The 21,157-nt window shown below is 42.2% G+C and overlaps 2 long non-coding RNA genes across 2 annotated transcripts; both read left to right on the plus strand.

Moving 5' to 3' along the window:
* Positions 1-3,768: 3,768 nt before the first annotated feature.
* On the plus strand, positions 3,769-10,149 carry LOC120728282. The gene is made up of 4 exons (XR_005694683.1): positions 3,769-3,815; positions 3,902-4,087; positions 4,341-4,442; positions 9,813-10,149. It is a non-coding gene; the product is annotated as an uncharacterized LOC120728282 (long non-coding RNA).
* A 5,849-nt stretch (positions 10,150-15,998) lies between these two features.
* On the plus strand, positions 15,999-19,852 carry LOC120728280. Its single transcript, XR_005694681.1, has 3 exons — positions 15,999-16,221; positions 16,704-16,796; positions 17,664-19,852. It is a non-coding gene; the product is annotated as an uncharacterized LOC120728280 (long non-coding RNA).
* Positions 19,853-21,157: the final 1,305 nt, after the last annotated feature.

Below are 21,157 nucleotides of genomic sequence, written 5' to 3' on the forward strand. Positions count from 1 at the left end.
ATAATTTACGGATGTTGAACATAGTTTCTCATCTGTAAATAATGAAGAAAAAATGTGACGCAGGGAGAGAGCTTGTTCTGCAACTGGGGAAATGACACAAATTTCCTGTTAATATCTCTCTTTATCTGATCTAAACACGAGGGTGGAAATGCATTATTACAATATATTGGAGTATGGATCAAGTTTCTGGTAGAGCGCAGCCTTTTTTTTGATCTGACTAAAGATTTTAGCGAAGTTCGAAGCTATAAAATTATTGACCTCGTATTTGAAGATGAAAAGAGAAGAGCTGGAATGGAACTATTATCAACCCCACCACTCTCTATGACCACCCAAGGGAGGGTATTAGCAGACATGACCTTTTTGTACCATTCCTGCCAATAAGCAAACGTTTTGGCATTTGATTTGATATACCTTTATTAGTCCCACAAGGGGAAATTTCATAAGGCTGCCGACCTATTGCACGCAATGGCGGCGCCATCTTACCCTCCGACCATACATACATTACACAAACATCACATGGGGAAGACAGGTCAGAGAGGTATAACAATGGAAAATGCACCACATGAAGAAAGATAAGGAGAAAAAATAACTCCCCCCAGACTGAGCTCCAACAGGGAGATCAGTTTGAGAACAGAAAAAAACACCTCTGCACATAGCACACGAAAAAACTCTTAATACACCAAAGAAACACATGACAAGCAACAGGTGTGGGTAAAGGGTGCAGCATCAGAAGGGAATAAGCGTCGAAGGCGTTTGGAAAGGGAGGGGGGATGAGTGTGTGCACATCAGTGTATGTGTGTGTGTCCATAGTTCAGCTGAGACAGTGTCCTTCGCCCTGCCAGGCTAAGTAAACAGTCTTGCAGCCAACCCAGGTGGCCTTGCATAGAATGGGAAGGAACAGACTAAACACAGTCGTTATCAGGGTGTTGTTGTTCAGCTCCAGCCTCGAGACCGCAGCTGGCGCCAAAGGGGTATCCGCATAAGTGATGGTATTTTTCACTTTAGTGCGAACAGCTCATATGAATTTCAAAGCAGTTCTACAGTCCAACTCTGGTCTCTCAATCTCCCGTTGGAGAGCCGCGAGCTTCACCATACTTCTGTGATGTTGTCATTTCTTGTGCTCAAGGAGCCAATTTCTGAGAACTCACGGCAGTGTGCCTCCCCGAGATGTCATCCAATTTGCGCCCAGAGATGTTATTCCGGGCTAGCCCTTCTGAGATGTATCCAGTCTGCAGTCAGAGATCTTATTCTGAGTATTCACAGCAGCCGTAGCCTCTCCAAGATCTTATCCGTGCTGACTCAATGAGCCCATTTTGAGAAACTCACGCCTCTTCCCATCGTTTGAATCCCAGCGGGCAGCCTTGTGGGGGTTTGAACAGCCGGTTCCACTTTCTTAATTCTTCGATAAGTCAGGTCCAAGCCAGCTCCGATCAGCAATCATGGTTCCGAATAGGTAGATATCTTCAGCACTCAGGCTCACCCAAGCCCAAACTTCTTGTTGAGAGAGGGGTGTCAATTGCATTTAGGGACCAGTTGATCAAATCCACAATTCCTCTTTTAGGTTTTAGAGAACAGACTGTGAGAGAATGTTCCAGAGAAAAGTGCGACCACCTTCATCAAGAGCAAGAGCAGTGCAAATTTGCAACCCAATAATAAAATAATAATAAATATAAAATAAAAATATAAAAAAAATAACAAAAATAACAAAACTGAAAATGTGGCAGACCAAATCCACCCTCATCTTTAGACTTACATAGATGAGCTTTTGATATTCTATGAGTTTTCAAGCCCCAGACAAATGATAATACCACTGAGATGATCAATTTGAAAAACTGTTTATTCAAAAAGATTTAGGGAGAGAAACCATTTTAATTGCATTGATGCGTCCCACCAAGGAACTAATAACTAATTAGAAGCATAATAACACCCAGGTATTTCACACTGTCTATAATTTTAAAAGTTAAAGTTTTCAAAAAGTCAACATCCAGGTTTGCAGTTAAAGTCACAAATTCACTCTTCTGCCAGTTAATTGTATAACCTGAGATTTCCCCAAATGACCTCACCAGGTCTAAAAGTACAGGAACAGATCGCTCAGGATTCGACAGGAACAAAATAACATCATCACCGACCTAAGACCCCGTTAGTCTTTAACAGGGTCTTAGGTCAGTGCATGTCAAAGTAAAATTCACAGGGATGGGATAACCCAAGGTTTCCCAGGATAAACTTGCCCTAAGCATCACTGCCTTCTTCTGATAGTGCATCCTGGAGTGCTATTATCCTTCTGGGAATATTTTATTTTCATAAATAAAGGCAAACAGATCTGCCTCTACCTGCATCTATGAGTTGGAGGTTCTTCCATTTGGTATCACCAATAGCAAGGCCCAAAGCAAAGTGTTGAATTCAGTGGATGGACTCTGCCACTCAGACACTTTTGGATACAAATACTGCCCAAATGATCCCCTTGTACCTACATGCACTAAATAATATCTATACAGGTCTTTCACATCTCTGGGCTTCATCCTTCCCTTCATCCCTGTGGCCAAGATCTCAGTGGAAGACATGTGGAGGAGACCCAGAACGTGGGATTGTCCAGTGCTGTCAGAAGCAGACCTGCAGATGTGGACTTGAAGGCAGTTAGAACACCTAAAGCAGATATCCCTCCCTGACTGCTATATCAGCTCAGTTGCTTTTATGTGTAGAGAAGACCAATGCGAGACAAGTAGATGCCTCATATCTAACTGCATGATTAAGAGTGGCTCCAAAGAATCAGAAATCCATGCCAAGCCAAAGTTTTGCAGCACTTACTCTCTCCCCTCTATTGAATATTGGGCAACAGAGATCCTATAACAAGCCCAGTGGGCCTCTGAGGAAACATAGTGGAAATCGTAGGTGTATGATGATTCAGGGCAGAAGGACACTGCAACTCGGTAACATTGTTATGATGGTAGACTCTGTCTAGCCATGAGCACTTTGGCCAGTGAGCCATGTCACCACCTTGCACCTTGGTGGCAGGCAAAATTTTTATCAGGACTGATAATTCACCCCAAAACCTCAAATACACACACACATACACATTATGTAATCGTTCTCATGTCTCAAGTATTTAGTTGTTTACTTTTAGTAAATAACTAAATACAAACTAATTTTAATGCAACATTATTTTCACTGTTGTTTCATCATAAGACAAACATAACAGATCATACAACTTTCATTTTAACCCTCACAGCTCGTCTGACTGTGAGTCCCAGCAGCTCTCAGTTCTTTAAAAGAGACTTTGTGTCTCTGAGCTGTGAGGAGGACGACAGCTCTGCTGGATGGACTCCGAGGAGAAACACAAGCAAACAACAGAGGACTCAGTGTGGAAGAGATGGGTGGGGAGAAGGAAATGGTTCTTCATGTAACATCACTGTTTACCTACTGGACAGTGGAGTTTACTGGTGTGAGTCCAATCAGAGTACCATCAGTAACATGGTTAACCTGACAGTCACTGGTAAGCTGAGTGTGTGGAGTTAGTGTTGATGAAGCTGTGTGTAAATGGATGAAATGCTGTAGTTTGTGTCTGTGTTGAGGTGGATCAGTGATCCTGCAGAGTCCTGTCCTCCCTGTGATGGAGGGAGATGACGTCACTCTGCTCTGTAAAACAAAGACCACTCCCTCCAACCTCCCAGCTGCTTTCTATAAAGATGGCTCCCTCATCAGGAAGCAGCCTACAGGTCACATGACCATCCAGCATGTTTCCAGGTCTGATGAAGGCCTCTACAAGTGTGACATCAGCGGTCATGGAGAGTCTCCATCCAGCTGGATCACTGTCACAGGTGACACACTCACCTGTCTGTGTTTCTGCAGCTTTCAACATTCACAATGTGACGACAACTTAATGACTGTGTTTGCTTTATTTTAGGGGAACACACCACCACACCTCCACCTACATCCACACCTCCTCTTGGTTCCACCTCCATCACTCTTCCTCCATCACTCTCTCCTCCTGTTCTCTCTGTGTTGTCATCTGTTGGATCAGCCTGTGTTGCGGTTCTACTGGTGTTACTGGTTCTGCTGGTAAGACGATGTGTTCACAATAAACCTGCAGGTGAGTCTCAGACTAATAGAATAAAGTTCACATTCATTATGATTACACAGAGACAGCACAGCAATGTACTGTAGGTACTTCCTGATCTTACATCCATGGTTTTCTTTTGCTGAATAATGTACACAGTCATTATTTCTGGACATTGTAAAATGTAAAAATGATTTTTCTAAATAATTTCCTTACATTTTTAACAATTAAATTCTGTACAGTACATTAAATACAGTAAATTGTTCTTTTTTTTAAATAATTTCAGAAGGACAAGAAAACACTTTAGAAAATGAAGTCATTGATGACATCATATACAGTGAGATCAAAACATCACACTGTCCGCAGCAGCCAATCAGACAAAGCAGAGGTAATATTGGTCTCCTCTTCTTTTTGTTTGTTTTTGTAGTAGCTTCCGGGGTGGGGACAAGATTACCGTAATTGTCGGGCTATAAGCCGCTACTTTTTGCACAAGCTTTGAACCCTGCGGCTTTTAGTCAGGTGCGGCTAATGTATGTACAACACAGGATTTTCCCCTGATTTTAGCTTGTGCGGCTAATATACAGGTGCGCTCTGTAGTCCGGGAAATACGGTACTTTGGTTTTTGAAGTATATACAAATTTAAATATTCCGTAATTTCAGGAGACTGTGAAGACATGAGATAATGAATAAAGAAACTATTTTTGCCATTTCTTTGTCACAAGTGGGTACCTCCACCTGTTTTCAAAGTGTTATAGGGGATACCATTTCCCAATCAAACCAATTGTCTTCCACTTACCCAGACACTGTGTTAACCACTCCACTAAGGAAACAAAGACATTTTGAGAAAGCTATTACTATGAAACAAATCTAAATAATGTTTTTAAATAGTTCTCAATCAACAGTTATTTTTGGAAACAAATGAGCAACATTATGACCATTTCAGCTTTTTGTAAAGTTATCAGCTAATGTTAGCTAGCTTGGTTTTAAATCCGCTTCCGTGAACTGTATGGGAGCATCACAGAGACACAAACATCCTAGATGCTAACTCACCAATACTGGAGCTCAGTGTTCTTGTACAATTTACCCCAAAGCAGCCATATTACTGTACAGACTTACATTAAAATGCCCCCAAAACCTCCAACAGCACAGCCACAGTCTCAGGGATCCAGTTTTGGGATAATGAGCTGAGGTGAAGGCTAACAGACAGCTAGCAGCTACAGGCAGCTTTCCCTGCCAGTCAAAAGGCCATGCCCCTAATAATGCAAACGTTAAGCCTTAATGTAATTATAGCAGGCAAACCTTGAAATCTTTCTGGGATTTCCTTATCTGGGTGACTCAGGAGGTAGTCCACACACTACAACACGACAACCACCAAAGGGAGATCATTTTGACTCCATCCTGCAACAGTTGCAGCACTGCTACGTTTCTACTCTAGAACAGTAGAAAACCATTTCATAAGTAGAAGTAAGCCTACACATTTTAACATCACATTTGGAGCCTCAAGTGAACATTTGACATTTGTGAACATTTGACATTTATTCAATTCAGTTCTGTTGCATCTTCAAAAATTAAAAATGAAATAACTGAGACTTACAATGGAGTATCGTTGCAAATGGTTTACTGAACCTTCTTTTCAGCGCATGTACAGAACATCAGTATCCATTTTCTACTGCCTCCTACAGGACACACTCTTCTTCCACTTCCTTACAACATTAATGTAACACAGAACCAATACTGCCTCTCCTGGCATTACCATTGTAACGACACACTCATTCTCATTCTGCTTCTTTCAGATGAATAACAGGAACTTAGGATGTAGGTATCTATGAATAATAACTATTATGCATACTCATATATTTATATAACCAACTAATTTCTTGATGCGATACCACAAGTTCAAAGCCTTTATTGTCATTGCATTTGGAAATGCAACAGAATGTGACATAACTGAACGATTAAACTTGTTTTTAAACCTTGTTTCGGAACAAAGTCGCAAACAATTATAATTGTGTGTCCACAAGAGAATTTGTACATGCACCATTTATTGGCATACATCCATTTTCTCCTGCTTCTCTTGGTCCAGACTGCAAAGATAACAAGACCTCTCTCTCTGGAGCCACCTCCTTTAACTCTTGTAAAGGAATTCCAAGCCAAGCCAACAGAAAGACAAAATATCTCACAGAGAAATTATCTCTCCACCATGTTTTGAGTTTATTCCAAGGTCTCAAAGCCTCCAAGGGAACAGCCAACTTAGCAATGAAGATACAGAACATGGTCCAGTCAAACTTGGTGTCCCCAGCTTCTTTGAACAGAAACATCTAGGTTTGATTTCTCTAAAAGGAGGACAGATCAATTTATTTAACTGGAATAACTAAGTAATAATAAGTTACCTCAAGGGCCAGTGTTTACCCACTGGAAACATGTTGCTTAAATATGATGATATTAAGAAGGTCCGTGGTTGGGCAGCTCATGGGATTCATCAGTGTACAAATTAAAACCTCCAATTAGAATCACTTCACCCATTTTAATAATACAAGTCACAAAGTTAGGAAACCCAGTTAAAAGTGACGCTGTTGAGGTGGATGATCAATAAGCTCAAACACAATAAAACAGCTTTAAGAGGAAGAGTGGAAAAAACTGTGGAAAATATATATTCCAGATACTAGAAAGAAGATCTGTGTTCCAGCCTCAAATAGTGCTCCAGGTGATGACAGCTGATTGTTGTCAGGTGTGTGGGCCAAGGGCGGGAGCCCACAGTGAGCTCCGCCCAGGCAGAGAGGGAGGGAGAGAGAGAGAGAGAGAGAGAGAGAGAGAGAGAGAGAGAGAGAGAGAGAGAGAGAGAGAGAGAGAACCAATAGCCTTGTGGCTGGGCAGGCACGGAGACCATGACACATGGCGTGACATGTAAGGAGTTCCAGTTTACATTCACCAGCCACTTTTGTGCAGCTTACTAGTATGTGGTTGGACAAAAGTTTTTATTTATTCTAAATAAAGTTATTTGAATGTGTCACTGTTACAGGTAACAGGTACTAATACTTTATGACAGATATGTCAGATCATTACATGTTCTCTCATCCCATAGACAACTGCTATAATAATAAATCTACAATGTTCCAAAAGAGTGGTGTAATCAGCACTACCTTGACTTGTGACTAGTGATCGTATATCTTAAATGCCAAAATGAATGACACCCCTCCCCCCAAAAATAACAGCTTATTTTGTTTTTTAATTAATGACTGTGTGTTGCCATGAGACCAATTGAACAGACCTCTGATACAATGAATCATTTTCACTTTAAACTTCTGCATGACAATCCACGCTTTAATGATTCCAATTATCTATAGGAAGCCTTCTTTAGTTTGATGAAGAATACTCAGCTTGTTGTTAGAATACGTTTGCTTTGTGCTCTGTGGTGAAATGTGTCACTTTGCACTGAGAGAAAATGGCAGCTTTGTGGTTGCTCACCTTCAGTTTTCACACAAACATCACGCAGATCGTTGTCATCTGTTAGCGTTTCTCTGCAGAGGTGTTAAGAAGTTGGAAAAAAACTGTGAAAAGCTTCTGATGTTTGTAAAGGTTGGGACTTATTTTCTTCATAAACAAGTATAAATAACATTTTGCTATAGCAACTATTTAATACTATTCAATTACTACTACTATTGTATCTGCAGTAACTAGGAAGGCGCCACTTATGGACAAACACACATCAGATCAAAGAGGCCCAGAAGTACGGCTGCTCTTTAACTTTGAACAGTGCTGAAAGTTAGTTGGTAGCTAAGCCAGCCTGACTCAAGCTCAGGATATTAAACTTCTAATCTCAGAAAGAAACCTTCCCAACACTATCTTTATCTGCACACAGGTTCTTATCTATATAGCACCAAATCACAACAGCAGTCACCTCAAGGCGCTTTATATTGAAAGGTAGACCCTACAATTATACATACAGAGAAAAATAAAAAAACAAGCAGTGGGAAGGAAAAACTCCCTTTTAACAGGAAGAAACCTCCGGCAGAACCAGGCTCAGGGAGGGGCGAGGCCATCTGCTGCGACCAGTTGGGGTGAGAGAAGGAAGACAGGATAAAAGACATGCTGTGGAAGAGAGACAGAGGTTAATAACAGATATGACTCAATGCAGAGAGGTCTATTAATATATAGTGAGTGAGAAAGGTGACTGGAAAGGAAAAACTTGATGCATCATACGAATCTCCCAGCAGCCTACACTCATTGTAGCATAACTACAGGGGAATTCAGGGTCACCTGGTCCAGCCCTAACTATATGCTTTAGCAAAAAGGAAAGTTTTAAGCCTAATCTTAAAAATAGAGATGCTGTCTGTGTCTTGAATCCAAACTGGAAGCTGGTTCCACTGAAGAGGGGCCTGAAAACTGAAGGCTCTCCCTCCCATTCTACTTTTAAATACTCTAGGAACAACAAGTAGGCCTGCAGACCGAGAGCAAATGGCTCTAACTGGGTTATGTGGTACTATAAGGTCATTAAGATAAGACGGGACCAGATCATTCTAGACCTTGACTGTGAGGAGCAGGATTTTGAATTACATTTTGCATTTAACCTCAATGGATGTGTCTATGAAGGGCCAAAAGGCTTTTTTCTTGGGGCCAGCACTGGCTTGCCTCCTCCTGTGAGAATGCCCACAATCCCTTTGGATGTCCCAACATATCCACCCTTTTACGAAGGTCTTGGCTGTCTTCACACTCACTGGCCAGTGGCAGTCCATCGACTCCACCTTTCTAATTAGAAGCCACAGTACCACCTGCTCCAGGATCTAACTGTAGCATGTCCATTCCTTCCTCAGCCATTCCCGTTTGCAGCTCCCTGATTGCTACATTCTTCATCTTTTGTTTGTAGGAGAAGGGTCACTTCCCCACTTTCAGACAAGAGCTGCAAAGGTGGTGACAGTAGTTCTTGAGAATAGCCAAAGTGATCCAGCACAGCATTATGGACTTCCAAAAGATACTGACAGTAGGCTGAGCACTGGTATCTGGGCCTCCCGAGACAGCAGAGGAAGTAACCACACCGCCCATTGTGCTTCCAGACATTTACATGCCACTTGCATGGCCTCAAACAAGCCTAGAAATCACTGTAGGTAATCTGCAGTGCTACTGCCTACTCTTGATGCTCTGCCGTGATTTCGGCCAGGGCTTGCACTGGCTGTACAACCTCAGTCCAACATGGTTCTGTGTGTTGGGTGAAGTTGGGCACCACTGTAGTACTATGTTGCTAGCGTGAATTCCAGACACAAAGTCAGAGTTCATGTGTTTTATTTTTATGTTGCCACAGTTTATAGCAATTGTCTTTTCAGACATTAACTTGATTAGTTCAGCAACATTTCAGCGTACTCCAACACACACACACATAAAAAAAAAACAGTTATTAGCAAACAATGAAGATATTTCGTGCGTCACAAGTAGCCGTACGTTTAAGTGTGAATGCACTTGTACACTCAAAACGGCAGGTGTAAGTGGAAATAAATAATTTGGGATTGGCATGGTCCTGGTTTTGTTGCCATGGTTCTGAGTTGAACTTGTGAATTTTTGATAATTAATGAGTCAGTATTTGGATGTTTGTTTATGATTTACATTTATATCTTCATGCATTTCCTTACTATTTTGAGTCTTTAGTCCTTAGTTTTAGTTATTGATCATATTAGTTTATTATTTCTCTCAGTATTTTCTGTTGCTTTCCTTAGGCTCCCTTTTGTTTAAACTGTGTGTGTGTGTGTGTGTGTGTCTTTGTACTCAGACTTTAACCGAGAGCCCAACGTTGTCTACTCTTCAATGAAGTAGTCCACGGGTCCAACCGCTGGTATCTAACTGGTCCCCCCAGCACCACAGACACAGGATATGTACATGCTAAATAGATTTGTATGCAGATTTGTGTGTATTTTGCGTAATGTCTTATCTTTTATCTGCGTTTTTAAAGTGCATTTTGCTGCAAAATCAACAGTATGGTTACAAATGTTTTTAAGTCCTCAGTAAGATCACTGTTATTTATATTTTATTCATGTTTGTTACATCTTGATCTTGTTGCTGAAGTAGCAATTTAGTTCCTCTACAAGATTAATAAATGTTTGTTCTCACTTGTTTTCCATGTGTGTTTCTGTGGGTTTTGCCGCGGTATCAGATGGAAAATCTGACTTGAGTTTGCTTTGGCTAACTGACACACCTCTATTCAGTGCAGAAAAGTGTGAGACTAAAGACAGCAGAAGTGTCACTCGGTAGTTTCAAATGACACTGAAAAGCTTCAGTGTGTTTGATACTGATATCTGACATTTTGCAGCTGTACTTTGAAAATATGTTGGTATAGATGTGACCCGTGGGAGGTACTATTTAATTAGTAAATGAGCCTCAGCAGGGCTGGACTGGGACAAAAAATCGGCCCGGGCATTTTGACTAGAGACCGGCCCACCAAAAATGTGACGTCATTCAGGGGTAAAACCGCAAAGGATTCTGGGAACTTGTGGCAAGAGGTACTAGCGCATGCAGGCTTTCAATTGAACTCAGTTACACAGCGATAAAAAGAAACACAAAAAATGGCAAGAAGCTGTTGTATTATTAACTGCAATAGCCGGTGTTGTGCCAAAAAGTGATTGCTCGTATTTAAATTGCTATAAGTAACTTGTTGGGCTATAATATGTGAAACATATATCAAATGCATCCCTCATGGATGACATAAAGTCATCTCTCCATCTCTCTCTGCTGCTCTCCTGTCTCCTCTGTCACAGACTTCTCCACTTTAGATGATAAATCAGCCTGGTGCAACATGTAAGGATTGGCACAATTTGTTAAGATTTTGAGGAGTTTGAGAAACTAACCTTAAGCATAAAATAAAATTTACTATCAGTAACTTCATAGCACCCGCCCAGCAGTATATAAACTCTGTCATGCTAGCTAGTATGCAGTACCAGTTATTCTAAGCGACTGTAAAAAGTCAGCACAACGAAAACAAACTACAACTAAAATGAGTTTATATCTGACACAGATAGACAGCAGGTCATAACTTCTTACCTGAAGTTCAGTTCCTCTGCCACTATGACCGGCGGCTGCCTCGGGTCTCTCCTCCTCTTGCCTCCCCTTTCCCTTATCCACCTGCTGGCCTCCACCACTTGCTGATGTTGCTAAATCTGTGGAAGCTATGCCATAGCTACCGCCAAACAATTCAGTTATTTTTACACATTTGGCAGCGTCTGCCTGAAGGGCTTGTTTCTTTTTGGCCCTAATTTTTTCTGCACCTCCTTTCCTTTTTTTGTTCTCCATTTTCTTTAGTTCGTCTATAAGATTGCTAAACAAGGGGGAGGGTGCATCCGACCTCCTCAGCTGTAATTGGTCCAGCCCAGAATCGATCATGACCAATTGGCCAATCCAACACCTTTCATTATTTATACCCTTCCAAAAAAAAAATCGATCGGCCCATAAAAACAAAAAATCGCCAGCGGCCCACCGGGCAAATGCCCGGTATGCCCGATGGCCAGTCCAGCTATGAGCCTCAGGAATATAGTCAGTTGGGGGTTGCAGAGAGGTGTGAAGAGCTCTGGTGGATGGGGAGGGAAGGGCTTCTGAATCAAACCTGTTAAACTGTTTTAATTTGGTCTACTTTCCTGGTCAATACAGTGTTATCCACACAGAAGCTGATATAGTCTGTTATGCAGGTTGTTAGGCTGGCTGGATGGGGGAGTGGCGTGTGCCTCGCGGCACTCTCGATGGAGGACACTGAAGACAAGATACTTCAAACAGATCGTGAGAGCAGCTGAGAAGATCATTGGAGCTCCTCTTCCCTCCATCACGGATACTTATAGCACCTGTTTCATCGGCAAAGCCACCAGCATTGTGGAGGACCCCACACACAGTTTCTTCCCCCAAGCCGTCAGATTCCTGAAGACTCAGTGACTGGAAGGACACACACACTCGCACACCTCCATACTCATGACTACCAAGCACTTAACTGCAGTCTCTCACTCTCATACACACACACACAGGGAGAGAGAGAGACTAAGTTACTTTTGCACAATACTCAGCATTTTGCACATATCCATTGCATCTTGTGATTCTATCATCCTGTTCCATCTAGTGTTGCTGTGGACGGGCTGTGAGTACTCAGACTGCTACAGAACGCAACATGGAGGCCTGTTGACTTTTTCTTAAAAGTGGGTGAAATGACACTTTCTTCAGTTGACACAGGATACACACACACACACACACACACACACACACACACACACACACACACACACACACACACACACACACACACACCCTCCTACCCCTCTCAAAACACCTCCAATGCACATCCTTTATATGTTGTAAGGTGTGAAGATTCACGTGCTCTCTGTGCTGAGGTGTTTTGTTTTTCTCTGTTCTCAAACTGTTCTCATGTGACAAATAAAGGCTTATTCGTTCATTATTCATTAATTTATAATCACCCATAAAGGAAAATGAATGTTTTTGTCTGTTTTTGTAATGTTTAGATGAATTAACCTTGGTTCAATCAAACTGAAGTCAACACTGTGTTGGAAAATTGATCAGCTCTTCTTTAGTTTATTAAAGTTATTACAACCTGATCTGGAAATCCAAAACAGTCATAGCTCAGTCATACTCGACCAGCATACCGTGTCACTATCTGTAGTCTGGGGTTCAGGTCTGTTCATGTGTCTCTGCACAGCTCTAATTAAAATGTGTTCAGAGGGCCTCGGTGTCTGAATGGTTCCAGTTCAGCTCCATAACAGCAGCGTCCCTGGTTTGATTCCTGTGTTTCAGCTCATATCTGCCTCTCTCACTGAGGGGGACGTCCACTACATGGACATGGATTTGTTTATCAACCAAACTACAGATCACTGAGAGCAGAAAGGACTTCATTCTCTTTCCTTTTTGAAATTCTTCATTTTCATTTATGTGAAATAATGAATGATAGAGAGCATCGCTGATATTAAATATAATCAGACTGTGTGAAAACATTTCTTGTGTATATATGTTTTTCTTTATAGACAACAGTGGATTTTCTGTATACACTTATGTTTTCCTGGTCTTTGTTTGCATAGAAGCTTTAAACCACTATCTTTTAATTTCAGGGTTTTTTACACAAAGGAAAATGTTTGTGTTCTGCTTCAGTGTTTGAACCAATAGAAAGCTGGTGCTCAGAGGAAGAGGGCGGGCTTTACTTGGTGTCAGTGACAGAAATGAAAAAAAGCTCAAATGAGTGAGAAGGACGATGAAGGAAACATCTGTGCTGTGTCTGCTCTGTAAGTAGAATCTCTGTGTTTGTTTGAATTCTTGTACTTTGACTGTCTGCTCTCCTGATAACTGATGATGGAGGAGAAGACATGAAAAACAAATCAGGCTGAATTCAAGTTAAGGAAATAAGGATAAGCTGCATTTGTCGGTTGCAGCTGCCTGCAGCTGAGATGACAGACCTAGTCAACCATACATACAATATACAAACAGTGGGGAGACAGGCCTGGCTAAGTAGCAAAAAAGGATAGACAATGAAATATGTAACACATAGGGGCAATTCAGGAGAAAAAATAAGGATTTCTGCTCATAATGACTCCCCTGTTGGCAGAAAACAAAAAAAAAACACTCCATAGCACATAAAGAAGCACAGATATCATCACGCTATAACACCATGAAACACAGACAAGCAGCATCTGCCAATGAGCACAGTGGGTCATGGACGCTGCTACCTCATCGCGCCTCCGGCTGAGCTGCTGTCCCTATCAGGTGGGAGGAGGCATTGGATCCGTAGAAGGGAGGGCAATTGTGAGGGCATATCAGTATTACTGTGCGTTTGTTTCTTGAGTTCAGCCTGAGAAAGTGTCCTTTCGCCTATTAATCAAAGACCAAAAGTCCACAGCCTACGCAGGCGGCCTTGAGGAGTAGGGCAGAGAGTCAGTTCAGTCTCGTTATCCTATCGCTTGGAAGAATGTTGTTGTCAACCTTCAAGCAGCTGGTGCCGTCTGGGGTGGGGGTGTATCCGCATGAGAGATGTTGGTTATGTGAAATAGGGTGAACAAACTGCATTAATTCTTCAGTCGTTTTAATGTCCATCACTGGTCTTCAGGTGTATCTCTCTTTTGGAGAGCATGTATCAGAATTTCAGGAGCAGGACCACGCTTCCAAACACGCTCCTTCCAGCTGTCATCTATATAGGCTCCCCTAGTTCTGCAAGCTGATCGTTCTCGTTTACGTGCCCCACCCTCCCTCCCTTCGTCTCCATTCTTCAACTGCTTCACTTCTATTTAGTAAATGTGGATCTGCCAGGCCCGGGAGCCATCGCCAGTCCCCTTTTGAGCCCTTCCCCAAACCGCAGCTCATTTCATGTCAAAGCATCACTTTTTCCTACTAAAACGCTGTCAAACAGAAATGCGGATGTGGGCCCAGCTAGTGAATTAAGAGCTGTGAGCTCTTCCAAGATATTTCCCATATTTTCGTTCAGTAAGAACAGTCTGAGCTCTCACCACTCTTCCCACACTTTCGATCATAGTTGCAAGCCAGGTGGGTTTTCAACAGTAGTTACAGCTTTCTTCGATTTCTTATAAGGCAGGGCCAAGCCAGCTCCAAACAGGAAGAACCCCGTTATCATGGTGCCGAATAGGTAGATGTCTTCAGTATCCTTGATAGACAGTCCGGCCAAGAACACAACACGTCACTTCTGACACCCGTTCATCATGTATCCAGCAGGGAACATCCCTCCAGGATACTCAGGCGCTCCTGCACCTAGGCTTCTTGTCAATAATAGAGTGTCAATTGCATGTTGACCAGTTGATCAAATCCATAGTTCTTTAGATTTTAGAGAACAATAGCGAGACTGAGAGGCTCTATCAGCGTTGAAAACACCATGAAGACCAACTGCAGGTCTGAACTGACTCTTTATCTTTACTCAGGAGTCGAGGAAACACAGCAGGCAGTGAAAAGATCAAATCATTCACTCGATATATGAACACAGCTGTTTGTGTGTTTGTCAGCTGTTTGTGTGGAGTTGTTCTTTATGTTCACCTCAAATCAACCTGAGTGTCATTTCTCTTTAGTTCTGATCTCACTGCTGAGCTGCACAACAAACCAAGGTCAGTAACCTTCTTCTGTCACAGTTTAAACCTGAGAAATGCTCACTGATATGACCTGATTGGGTTCATGTTTCACAATGTAGCGCACATATAAAGTGATGAAATGAGGATTCTGCAAAACATTGATTTTACCATTTTATCACATATAAAATTATAAGTTTTTCATTTTAACCCTCACAGCTCGTCTGACTGTGAGTCCCAGCAGCTCTCAGTTCTTTAAAAGAGACTTTGTGTCTCTGAGCTGTGAGGAGGACGACAGCTCTGCTGGATGGACTCTGAGGAGAAACACAAGCAAACGACAGAGGACTCAGTGTGGAGATGGGTGGGGAGAAGTAAATGGTTCTTCATGTAACATCACTGTTTACCAATCATACAGTGGAGTTTACTGGTGTGAGTCCAGAGAGGGTCCCATCAGTAACATGGTTAACCTGACAGTCACTGGTAAGCTGAGTGTGTGGAGTTAGTGTTGATGAAGCTGTGTGTAAATGGATGAAATGCTGTAGTTTGTCTCTGTGTTGAGGTGGATCAGTGATCCTGCAGAGTCCTGTCCTCCCTGTGATGGAGGGAGATGACGTCACTCTGCTCTGTAAAACAAAGACCACTCCCTCCAACCTCCCAGCTGCTTTCTATAAAGATGGCTCCCTCATCAGGAAGCAGCCTACAGGTCACATGACCATCCAGCATGTTTCCAGGTCTGATGAAGGCCTCTACAAGTGTGACATCAGCGGTCATGGAGAGTCTCCATCCAGCTGGATCACTGTCACAGGTGACACACTCACCTGTCTGTGTTTCTGCAGCTTTCAACATTCACAATGTGACGACAACTTAATGACTGTGTTTGCTTTATTTTAGGGGAACACACCACCACACCTCCACCTACATCCACACCTCCACCTACACCCACACCTCCACCTACATCCACACCTCCACCTACATCCACACCTCCACCTACATCCACTTCTCCTCCTGCCTCCATCGCTAGCCCTGGTTCCCCTCTCATACCTGTGTTGTCATGTGTTGGATCAGTCTGTGCTGTGGTTCTACTGGTGTTACTGGTTCTGCTGGTGAAACAATGTGTTCACAGAAAACCTGAAGGTGAGAATCAAACTTCCTGCACTTTTATGTGTGCGGTTGTTACTTGATGCATGCTTGCATGTTACTTGACTCATTTTTAGAACTAAGCCCAATCTATTCTTTCCAAACACGGTAGTGTTGCCAATCCCATTGGGGTCATACAAAGAGATAAAAAGCATCAGAGGATGTCTCTGTGTGGGTCATACAGAGATAACTCAGGAAAAGCAGAGTTAAGGAATGTATAAATGTCCTCTTACTTATGAGCAAACACGTGTCTCCACTACAAAGGGGTTACCACCACCTAAACAGTGGATATAGGGTATGTGAGCAATATGTCTCTGCACTGTGCTGCATGGAGCTCAGTTTATCAATTACTTACCTCTCTGAAAATGTGACATTGCTGCCATGGAGTTTTCTGTTTGTGCAGTAACAAATTTCTTAAATGTAATCTCTGTTTAGATATTTAATTGAACAATTTTTTTTATGTTGAATGATTTCATCAGATCAAGAAGAAACCGAAGATGACATCATCACTCATGTCAAGTACAACATCAAAACATCCAGTCATCAACAACAACCAATCAGACGAAGCAGAGGTAATGTTGTGTTTTCTTCATGGTGAGGTTCAGACAGTTTTAGCTCCTTGTTATCGTAGTAAAGATGGGGGGCATTTTACTTGTTGTTTTGTTGGATTACTGCGTTGGACAATATGGTTGTCTGTGGTGGCTGATTCACCTTTGGAGCCTCATGTGGACATTAGAGTAATTGCATTTTTTGTCAGTTTTTTCATCTCTGGAAGTTTGTTTGGTTTGTTTGATAGTTTGATTAAAGTTTATAGCACAGAACCTCACCCATATGTGGACAAGTTTTACCAGTTTGGCTGCTAAATGGTTAAATTTGCTTCTAAGGACTTTGGTGTCGACTGAAGCAGTCGACAAACACACGGAGCAGCAACAGCGGCCAAGCCGAACACAGGCGCCATGTTGCGTGTCAACCTCCGTGACATCTCATTGATTCTGAGTAAAGAGGCAGACTGAACAGACAACCTCCAAATGCCAGGAAATGTTGCACAGAGAGAAAAAAAAGCTGCAGAGAATCAGCGGAAAGCAGTTTTGCCCAGACGTCTTGCTTATTAGCATGTTCAGAGCTACTGAATCCCTCTGTGTGTGGGTCATACAGAGAGAGGCAGAACGCAGGCAAAACAGCACTAAGAGATGTAGAAATTACCTCTTCTCAATGTCCAAACACAGGTCTCCACTACAAAGGGGTTACAATCTTCAACCAAACATGTACAGTACATGCTGGCTAAGTCTGAGCACCATGCTCGATGAAAATCTCAGTTTACCGAGTAACTCTGTGATGTCCAAATTGCGGGGATGGAGCACAGTGTCTGTGCTTTCTTAAATGTAATCTCTGTTTAGATATCTAATTGAACAGTTTTTTTTAATGTTGGATCATTTCAGCAGATCAAGAGGAAACTGGAGAAGATGACATCCTGACTCATGTCAAGTACAACATCAAAGCATCCAGTCATCAAAAACAACCAGACAGACGAAGCACAGGTAATGTTGTGTTTTCTTCATGGGGGTTGGGAGGTCAAAGATGAGGGTCAGACAGTTTCAGCTCATTGTTATCATAGTAAAGATGATGGTCCGTGTACTTGTTGTTTTACTGCTCTGGACAACGTGGTTGTCTGTGGGAACCAATTCGCTTTTGGAGCCTCAAGTGGACATTAGAGTAATTGCACTTTTTTTCAGTTCATTTTTTGGCTCTGGCAGTGTCACGGTTCTGGGTCAAATTGACCCAACATTTCGAGTTCTCATGTTTTGGTTTGATTTTGTATTTTTAGTTATTTTCTTGATCTATTGTCAGGAGATGATGATGATGATGATTAGTATTATTTAGTATGTTCCAGCTTATTCTGGTTTAGGTTTAGTTCTGCCCGTTTAAAGTCCGTGTTTCTTAGTCTCCGTCTTTGTGTATTGTTTCCTGTTTTATTTTGCCTTTGCTCAGTGTCACATCGTACTCTCACGTTAACTGTGTTCTGTCTGCCTGCTTAGTTCGGTTTTGGATTCTCAGTTTAGTGAAGTTCCTGTTCTGTTGCTATCAGCAATAAAGTCTTGTTGAGTTTACGTTTGCCTCCGAGTCCTGGATTTTGGGTCCTTTCTCCCTGCCTGCCTGCACACAGCCAATTTCTGTTTGATTTGTTTGATATTTTGATTAAGCTTTAATGCACAGAGCTTAGCCCATATTTAAGACAGGTATTACCAGTTTGGCTGCTGAGTGGTTAAATTTGCTTCTGTGGACTTTGGTGAAGGTTTACAGTGGGAACATTTATGCAACCTGGTGATGGTATTTAAAAAACATAACATCGAGATCAGGTGTGCTCATGGTGGTGTGGCCACAAGTATATGTGACCAAGTGGTCAACAAGGGTTATATCAAAATAATACAATGACAATGCCACCAAGGGGTATTTCACCCCCAGTTAATATAAAATCTTCTTAAAAACTAGAAAAGATACAGGTTTAAGGACTCAACACCGAGGCAGATTGGCTCCAATATCAATATATCATTTATTTGTATTTATCACAATTAAACAACAGATAAAAAAGATGAAATCTGACTGTGGCACAGCCTATTCTTTAACAGTGTCCTGGATTACATAAAACCATACATTGAACTGGACTTACCAGTAGCTGAAAACCACACAAAAATGAAGTTTACACCCCAGGTGCTGTACAGCAAAGCAAGTGTGGAAAATAACCATCACCAAAGGTCCCACGGCTACTGGTGTGTCCTCAGTGCATTTTAATAAAAAAACACAACACAACAGTCATAAAGTTAAAAGTCAAAGAAAAACTCTAAAATGAACCAAGCTTGTTGCGCAGAGTCAGGAGACAGTGTACATTTGAATATTTAACCTGTCCACACTACACCGGTAGCACAGTGCTTGTTGCAGGCCTGATTCGAAGTTCGGGTGCGGTGAGGCTTAAAACTGTTGGCCGCTTCACTCAAGCTGAGCAATAAACAAAATATGTGCACTTTAGTTCCAGTTAGTACTCACGAGTCCAATGAGTTTGTTAGTGGGGCAATCAGAAACGGGCAGTTAGCAGTTAGTTCACCAGTAGTGAAGACAGTCAGGGGCGAGAAAACAGCAGGGTCCATCCGGGCAGAAACCTCTCTCTCCCTCTCCTTTGTCCGCTCTCTGGTATGTTGTATGCTCTGTCTATTGAACCGATGTTACATAATGTTAGGTGTTCTATTGCTGGTATGAGTTTAGCAGGTTTTAACATGCCTTTTAACCTATCTGCATGCTGATGATGTTATTGTTTTTGTTAGAGCGAAGCTCTTGCAATAGGGGATTGGCGCACTGGACTCCCGCAACTTCCAGGTGGTTTGAAGTGGAAAAGGGGTGGTTCTAAAGTATTTGGGTGTGTACTTGGGGGATGAGGATATGGTAAACAAGAACTGGGAAGGGGTGTTGGGGACAGTTGAGGGGAAGTTAGGGAAGTGGAGATGGTTATTAACCCAGATGTCATATAGAGGGAGGGTTTAGATTATAAACTACCATGGCTGGGGCGACCATGGCTCAGGGGGTTGGGAAGCGTATCTGTAACCGGAACGTCGCCGGTTCGATCCCCAGGTTCTCTGTCCTGGTTGTTGTGTCCTTGGACAAGGCACTTTACCCTACTGCCTACTGGTGTTGGCCAGAGGGGCCGATGGTGCGATATGGCATCCTCGCTTCTATTAGTCTGCCCCAGGGCAGCTGTGGCTACAACTGTAGCTGCCTCCACCAGTGTGAGAGTGAATGAGTAGTGGCATTGTAAAGCGCTTTGGGTGCCTTGAAAAGTGCTATATAAATCCAATCCGTTATTATTAAACAACTTAGTTGCTTCTGTATTGTGGCATTGATTAGCTTGTCTGGAGCCACAATAAGCCCTGGCTTATTGTCTAAACTTCAATCTCTGTTGACCAATTATTTTGGGGGATAACCGACACTGGATACCCCAGGCTGTGCTTTTTTTGCCCAAAGAGGAAGGTGGACACGGACTGGTTCACCTGGAGAGCAGAACTGCTGCTTTCAGATTGCAGTTTATTCAGAAGTACTTGATTGGAAGGGAACAAGATGTTTTCTGGAAACCAGTAACTAGTGTTATTTTAAGACGAATAGGAGAGTTGGGCTTGGATGCTTCAATGTTTTTATTAAATTGTAATTTGATATGTTCTTTTGACATGCCACTGTTTTATAAGGGAGTTTTCAAAGCTTGGACCATTTTCACATGGAAAAGACTGGAAACTACTTCTTCATTGTTTTGGCTTCTAGAGGAACCGTTGTTGTTTGGAGCCCGGCTGGATGCACATGATGGAACAGGACTTGCTTTTGCAAAAAGACTGCTTGAGTCAAAGGTTGTCAAACTAAGACAAATTGTGGAGGACCAGACCTTCAGAACACAGAAGCAGCAGCGTCTTTGGTTGGTGTGACATCTAATCGGATTATCAGGTGTATTTTGGACTCGTGGCTTAGACGGTTAACTGCATTTGAAAAGGAAATGCTGTTGGACTATTCCAGTGGATTGGAGATTCCTGATGAAAGGGATCCTTTTCCAGGATTGGGATTGAATATTGATTTTACAGGCATGGCAGGACCAATGCTTGTGAACCAAAAAGACTCCGATTTTCACATGTTGAGTGGAAAACTGTTATATAAATTGTCTGTGCAATGGTTAAATAAAAGGAAATTGAGTGGAAGAACAGATACTGTATGGAGAGTATTGAGGATAGTAAAAAACCTCTATGGTGCGTCTTTTATAAACCCCTTTTGAATAAGAGGTCAGGTGATCTACAATGGAGGATTTTGCACGGGGCCATTGCTGCTAATAGTTTTGTGTCCAAGGTTAAAAAAGGTGCAAGTGAATCGTGTCCATTTTGTCAGGAAACAGAAACCATTTTTCACA

Source organism: Simochromis diagramma, unplaced genomic scaffold, assembly GCF_900408965.1.
Source record: "Simochromis diagramma unplaced genomic scaffold, fSimDia1.1 OVJJ01000341.1, whole genome shotgun sequence".
In the NCBI taxonomy this organism is placed as follows: Eukaryota; Metazoa; Chordata; class Actinopteri; order Cichliformes; family Cichlidae; genus Simochromis; species Simochromis diagramma.